Source organism: Lactuca serriola, chromosome 8 (assembly GCF_051521515.1).
Source record: "Lactuca serriola cultivar US96UC23 chromosome 8, Lser_US96UC23_V15, whole genome shotgun sequence".
Taxonomy (NCBI): domain Eukaryota; kingdom Viridiplantae; phylum Streptophyta; class Magnoliopsida; order Asterales; family Asteraceae; genus Lactuca; species Lactuca serriola.
Window position 1 is genome coordinate 89,279,042 of NC_136415.1, and position 6,853 is coordinate 89,285,894.

General features: G+C 33.8%; 1 long non-coding RNA gene across 4 annotated transcripts; it reads left to right on the forward strand.

Annotated features, from left to right (window-relative positions):
• The first annotated feature begins 2,298 nt into the window (after positions 1-2,298).
• Positions 2,299-6,653, forward strand: LOC145070693 (uncharacterized). Of its 4 annotated transcripts, none has more exons than XR_013690044.1 (7): positions 2,299-3,078; positions 3,163-3,380; positions 4,248-4,323; positions 4,408-4,462; positions 4,569-5,941; positions 6,104-6,255; positions 6,352-6,653. It is a non-coding gene; the product is annotated as an uncharacterized LOC145070693 (long non-coding RNA). The 4 variants fall into 4 exon arrangements; XR_013690042.1 differs by having other exon boundaries at positions 2,299-2,684; positions 2,969-3,078; positions 4,569-6,255; XR_013690043.1 differs by having other exon boundaries at positions 2,299-2,570; positions 2,969-3,078; positions 4,569-6,255.
• Positions 6,654-6,853: the final 200 nt, after the last annotated feature.

Below are 6,853 nucleotides of genomic sequence, written 5' to 3' on the forward strand. Positions count from 1 at the left end.
TCAGCTGGACTTCTAGAAATCAATACTTTATTGATCTTCTTACCAAAGTTTAGATTTCTGATACGAGATGCTTTGATAAAACTTTATCAAAATCATACACCTTTCCTTAGATAGCACACATGTGTGTCTAAACAATTTCATAACTATGAAAAAGGGATGTCGTAATCATAGTCTCAAGTGTTTAGACCTTTGCCATTTCTCACAAGTCCATGTTAGTGTGTCGGTTAACCACACACACTCCACTAACGACTTTGAGAATGCAAATATAACAACTGCTATCTACTTAAAATCTACTTAGTGAAAGTGTTTCATCACCATCATTTTCATGAATCGGAGAGAAAACTTATGACACATAAGATTTTATGGTGTAAGTGTTCCTATCCATGTGAATTTGTCAAAACCATAATAAAAAAGACAAGGTTAGTGACAAATCCAAACTCTTATGGATTGAACTTGTGCAATCTTAACTTCTTTCCATCTGGCAGCACAAGGGCCTGCCATTGCTTCCAAGTTGTTATGCAACCAATTGAGAACTCTCAAAACTCATATGCAAAGCCAACTTTAACTGGAATGGGCACAGAAATAGGAATATGTCAACACGATAGGTTATAAACCTCAAGTCGTGTGCTAGTGATAAACTATATGTTTTTCTTTTTGATTAGATATGGAAGCTTTTCCAAGATCTTTAAGACTCCCACTGTCCTCTTGACATATAAGACTCACTTACCAAATATTCAAGAGATAATGTGGATTCTTTATCAAGACAAACACTTCACACAATTGGTCTTAGTTGGTCTTTGTTTTATCCAAAACATCACAGCTTACCAATTTCAAATATACAAGAGTAGGACACATTTTACTCTTACATTTGACAAGTGTTATAAACCTTTCTTTAAGATATGTCACTCAAGTTACAATCTTGGAGTATGACTCTAAGACTTGTTTTGGAACGAAGTATGACTCATTCTTCTTGATTTAACCACTTCAACAATTCATGATTCCTCTTCTTAGCCATAAGAATGCACTAAGATGTCCTTAGAGGACCAATTGTGATATGGTTTCTTAATCATTAAGATGATCACAAAACATGATACTAAAGTACTCTCCCATCTTTTCAGATTTAAGAAACTTTTATCTTTCTGCCTAATTTGATTCCTCTCATTCGTCCTACAATACATCGAAACTTTTCCAACGTTTCAAAATTATACTTAAACTGGTAAGTATAACCATATTTACTCAACTTTAGTAAATCATGACGAATAGTCTTATCGATCATTTGTGGTGGACATTGACTAGTGCACAAGAATGTGTATTGGATCCCTTAGTCCTTCACTTGACTCACATATACATGTAAACAAGGAATTAGTCTTAATTTTCCAAAGATGAAAATTCTCATTCATCATACTATACAACTTGCATGATTCCAAGTTTCGGTCCAATTGCAACTTGGTTGATGAGAATCTTCTTTATTTGGTAAATTTAGACACTACCACAAATGAAAGAATCAAATTCACATTTCCATTATTGTTAGAACCATACAAACATAAATTTTTCATAAAATGCCATTGCAAGAAGATATAATAAAATAAAACAAAATTTTATTTATTTATAAATGCGGAAAAAACTTTTCCTTACAATGCAACTTTAAATTAAAACTATGGTATTACATATTTTCTAGCAATCTATCATAACTACTAAGTAGTATCTCAAGAATCCGATCTTCGAACCATGCGATTGAAATCCATCTTCGCGATCAGATTCATCATAGTCTTTCTTTAAGTTTCCTTCCCTTTGTTTGATCCTGCCAAACACCAAAAATGTAACCGAGTCACATTTTGTATTAAGAATCATCAATAAGGAACTTAACAGAGTTAAATAGTGGACTTACCTGAAGCAGAGTCAAACCTTTTTGATTTTTCCTTTTCTCTTAGATCTTTCAGGTAGTTAGGGTAGTTTCGCAACCAATGCCCCTTCTCTTGACAATCACTACTAGAAAAACAGCCTTTAATGACGCGCAAACAATGACACGCGGTGATTTACGATACGCAAAAGCATACATCCAAAAAGTAATGTCATCTCTTATAAAATTTGAAGGATAGAAGACACGCTTTTTGTGCGTGCCTTGAAATTAGTGTTAGAAAAGAAAAAAAAAGAAATACGGAGGGCGCCTATTATAAAGTGTGTGTCATGTAAGTGTGTCGCTTTATATTTTTTTTAATGAAACACGCGTTTTGAGCGGGAAATGAAATCCCCAAAAATTAAAACCCCGCCTATGTGAAGAATTAACCCCCCCTCCGCTTCTAATCAGCAAGAAACTTCCAATCAACATGAAACAAGCCTAGGGTCTTCGTCTTCCTTTCTCTCTCTCTAACCTAAAACCCATCTTCTTCCTTCTAGCATTTCTCGCCATTACATCCATTGGCGCCATCGCCACCATCATGCCGCTCTGTCTCCCTCCGTTTCTCAATCCGATGTCGCCGCTATACTTTATTCTTCCGGTACAATCGGATTGAGGATCTACGAATTCCCCAAAAATCCTTGTTGAATACATGCCTCTCGAATCAAATCAGGTAGAGGAGGACCTCGAGGTGAACCTATTTCGCATATTATATCCCGTCCCTGTTCGTGTCAATAATACCTTCAGTGGTAGTTCTGTTGGTTCTGGCTCCGACGACTTCTATTAGGTTTTTGGTCTAACATCTTTTAATACTTCATTTGAAATTGCAATCGACACTCGCCTCTTGTATTATTCCTATAATAATTCATGAATGAAATTGATAGGTTGTAACAATGGCTCCTATGGCCCTATTCAACCCTCTATCGTCGGTTCTCCTAAAAAAATTAAAGTCCCCATCCTATCTGGAACCAATAAACGAACAAGAACCTTTCTTCTTCCTTTTCATTGTGTTTTGTTTCTTCTGGATGTCTGGTTAATTCTGATAATTAGGGCTTCCATTTTTTCTCTTAGGTATCTTTATTTTCTCTTATTTCAACGACTGCACAATGATGCAATGCTACAAAGGAACGGAATTTGGGGAGCTAGATCCTCATGTTTTGCAATTGCAGATTCTGCTTTAGGTTATCTCCTCTCCCCACCTCTTTATTTTATAATGAACATCATTTGACTTCACCATAAAATGTCATTTCATTTTCCTTACACAGAGGATATGTGAGTTCATTAGAAGCTGAGAGTTATATTGGAGTTGTGCTCGTTCCTAGGGTACATAAAGGTGATCTGGTGCAAACGACAAAAGTAGGAGTCAATTGCTCAGAATTTTGGGACAACGAACGTGAAGATAGAAGTACATTTACCGATTTACTCTCCAACATGATTCACAGACTTGTATATGATCTTATGGCAGCCTTACCTCTGCGTACAGGTCTCATGACTGCTCTCCACTTCTTAGTTCATGCTCTCAACCTTTTAATTTGCAGAATTCACAGTTAACATTAAACAATTCACATTTCCATTTTTCTCCCTTTCCTTGTTTCCTACCCCCCCCCCCCCCCCCCCCCCCCCCCCTTGTGTTCTCCTACTTTGCCTTCTACTATAGTGGTTTTTACTGATTCTAGGAAGGTTGTGCAATTTTCGTTTACGCTTTAAGGCTTATATCCTTTCAGTAAGTTCTTTTACCATCATATATTTAAATTTTTTTGCATTGAGTGTTTCTATTAAGGAATAAACAGAATTATTAGGGCTTGTTTTTGTGGGGGTTGAAATCTGTTAGGGAATTTGCCAACAGTCAGTTTTTCAAAACGTTCGTGGTTATGTTTGTTATCGGTGTCCTGTTTTTTCACACCATCAAGTTTTAGAATGGGATTACAATCCGTCTTTTTTTTTTGTAAATATGGTTTACTTTTTTGTTAATTGATTTTTTTTATTTTTTTAATAAAAAGAGCATGTTAATTAAATACTTACAAAATTTGATTCTTTACATATACCATTCCAGCAAATAATAGTTTTGTTAATTGGTTTTTTAAATTTACCATTCCAACATTTGAAGGGATATTCCACGAAAAAATTGTTTCTATCTTGATATCATACCTATGGTACAAAAATTGTAGTCAAAAATAGGAAAAATAAAATAAAATTGCTTCTGAACCTTGTGATTACAGATAAAGAGCATACACAGAAGAAATCCTACTACTATGCTTCAAAACCGTTATCAAACTTATGCTTTTTAGCGTCATTATTTTCATTATTGAGATTAACATTTGTTTGTTGGTTACTTTGTATCCAATTGCAGAAAGTAGTTGTGAAATTGGGTGTACACAACGATAAAGAAAAACAGAGGGCTATGAAAGCAGCTTCCAGCCTTGCAGGTTAATATTGTGTTTATTTTGTTTCCATTCTATTTGCATTTCAGTGCATCAGTTTGACTAAATTTTTTATCCAAATATTTATAGGTCTAGAGCCTAGAAGGATTGCTTTGGTCTCAGTGTATTAGTGAACTGTTTATAGGTTTGTGAATTTTACCCTTTCCCCATACTTCTCCTTCTGCTTCTGTTTCTAGGACTACTGTTTGTGCTAACTTTTTTTTCTTTCTTCTTTTTTATTTTGTTTTCAGGCTTATTACCTGTTAGCGGTTGCTTTTACCATAATTTACAAAAACTAAACAGCATCCTTAGAACATCTCAGGTGTCTAGACCTTATACTATTGGTCACTCATGTCAATTCAAACTACACCATCAACATACAAACTTGGTTCGCTTATAAGACAACATCAACATATCTTCCTGTTAATTATTTGATGTTGACAATCTGTAACTTAACTAGCCATTAAAAAAATAAAGAATATTGCTAACTGTTTCAGATTGTCTGGCCCTAGTGTAGGTTGGAACTAACTGCTGCAGAAAAGGATGGATTTTTCTCTAAGGTAAGTCCCTGAAGTAAATTCATCCTTGTTAAAACTAATTATTATAATTTTTAATTCATAGCTGGAAACTTCATTTTTTTTGTGCCTGAAATTAATTGTAATTTGTTGGCTTGAGAAAAATATGGCTATTGCTGGGAACCATGGACTAGAAGTGCAGTTCATTGGACTCAGTTTCCTTGAGTCACTGGTATATGTTTCATCATGTTATTGAGTACCAATTTTCATTTATACAAAGTTCTCATGCTAAAAAATAATGTTGCAGGTGTCTGAATTTTCTCCATCATGTTATTGATTATCTTAAGGTTTTTCATTTTGTTTATCATCATCTCAACCATTTCCTATAACAACATATTTTCAGGAGCTGTTTATTTTCTTTTCTCAATATGTCCTGTATGGGTAATGATGTCTCTCTAGATAAAGTATTGTATACATGATGTCTGTTTCCAAACCAAATAAACCGTAAGTTCCAAGAGTAAATGACCATTTTACCCTTACATTCCAAAAGACAAATAGATTTTTTTGCTTTACCTAATAAGTCATCTGTCTAGTTTAAGTGCTTAACCAATTAAGCTCATTAAGTAAAAAAGAAACACCCCCTAGGTTTTTTTTTTTTTTGAATGAGGTTTTCTGCTTTGAGTATATAAAGCAGATGAACTGCATGGCATTGCACTAAAATGATTATATATCCCACTTGTATGAAGTTCATACAAGTGTATAAAGGACAAAAGAAACTCAAATGTAAAGGATTTTGAAAGTTGTACATGATTGGACCCTAGAAAAATTATCTTTTTGCTAACCAATTTCTCATATTTTCTTCTTTTTCTCTATTAATTCCACATAATTTTTATTGTTGGGCACTGGGGGCTGCACAAAGTGTTACTACTGAAACTAAAAATTCTGATGCTTCTGTCTCAGAAGCAAGAGTTTGTACAACTGCACTCCATTTCATGCTTCAAGTTGTTAATTGGGACTTTAGTAGCAGTGGTAGAGTTGCAAAAAATAGCATAGATGTTTATTCCTTTGTTGCTAAAGAAGATACTAACTCCACTTATACACTAGTCCAGGTAATACTTTATTTATTTATTTTGGTTTTGTGTTACATTTGAAAGCAACATGTGCATTTTAGATACAAACTCCACTTATACATAGATGTAATTTTGTGGAACTCCAATTACATTCTATGACATTTTACCATGAGTATAACTAATATTATACATTTCTTCAAGCCTGTCATTTCTTGCAGATATATTGTTTCATTCACTTAAAGAGACAAGTGAATGAAACTAAGAAGACAAGTGTATAACTAATATTACACATGCAGTCTTTGTTTGGCAGCTTGGACAAACTTGTAGCACCCGATCATTCATGCCACTCTTTGGTAAAACAAACTTATAATGTACTTCTTCCAATTTCAGTCTTGGTTTCTTGTGCAATTTTATTTTAGGAGATATTTGACTTTATTAAATGTTTAAAGTTACAGGACATGAGTAAGGGCACATCTTGGAAAAATTTAGGGCAGTTGTTGGTCTTCCTCTTGGTGGTCCATCAATGAAGTGGCCAACTTGCATCATGTAATAACATTTTAGGCGAAGATGTAAGTATATATTTGTTTAATGAATAATGTAATCATATGTATGAATATGAAATAAAGCTTTTTATTTAGTATGTGATAATCATGTATAGGCAGAAAACAACTTCTATTGATATGTTTTATCTTTCTAAGGATCGATTATTTGTATGACATTAAATTTTATGCAATGGATTATATTTTTTGTATATGGTATTTTATTTTATAATATGAGAAGTTAAATGAAAATCTAATTTGAAAATTAGAAAATCTATAAATAATATTTTTTTTAACTTTTAAAATTACGATACGCAAAAATGTGTGTCGTCTTCATTTACGACATGACCTTTCTTGACGGGGGCTTTCTTGATACGCATTGCGTGTCATTAACACGCGCGTCGTAAGGTTA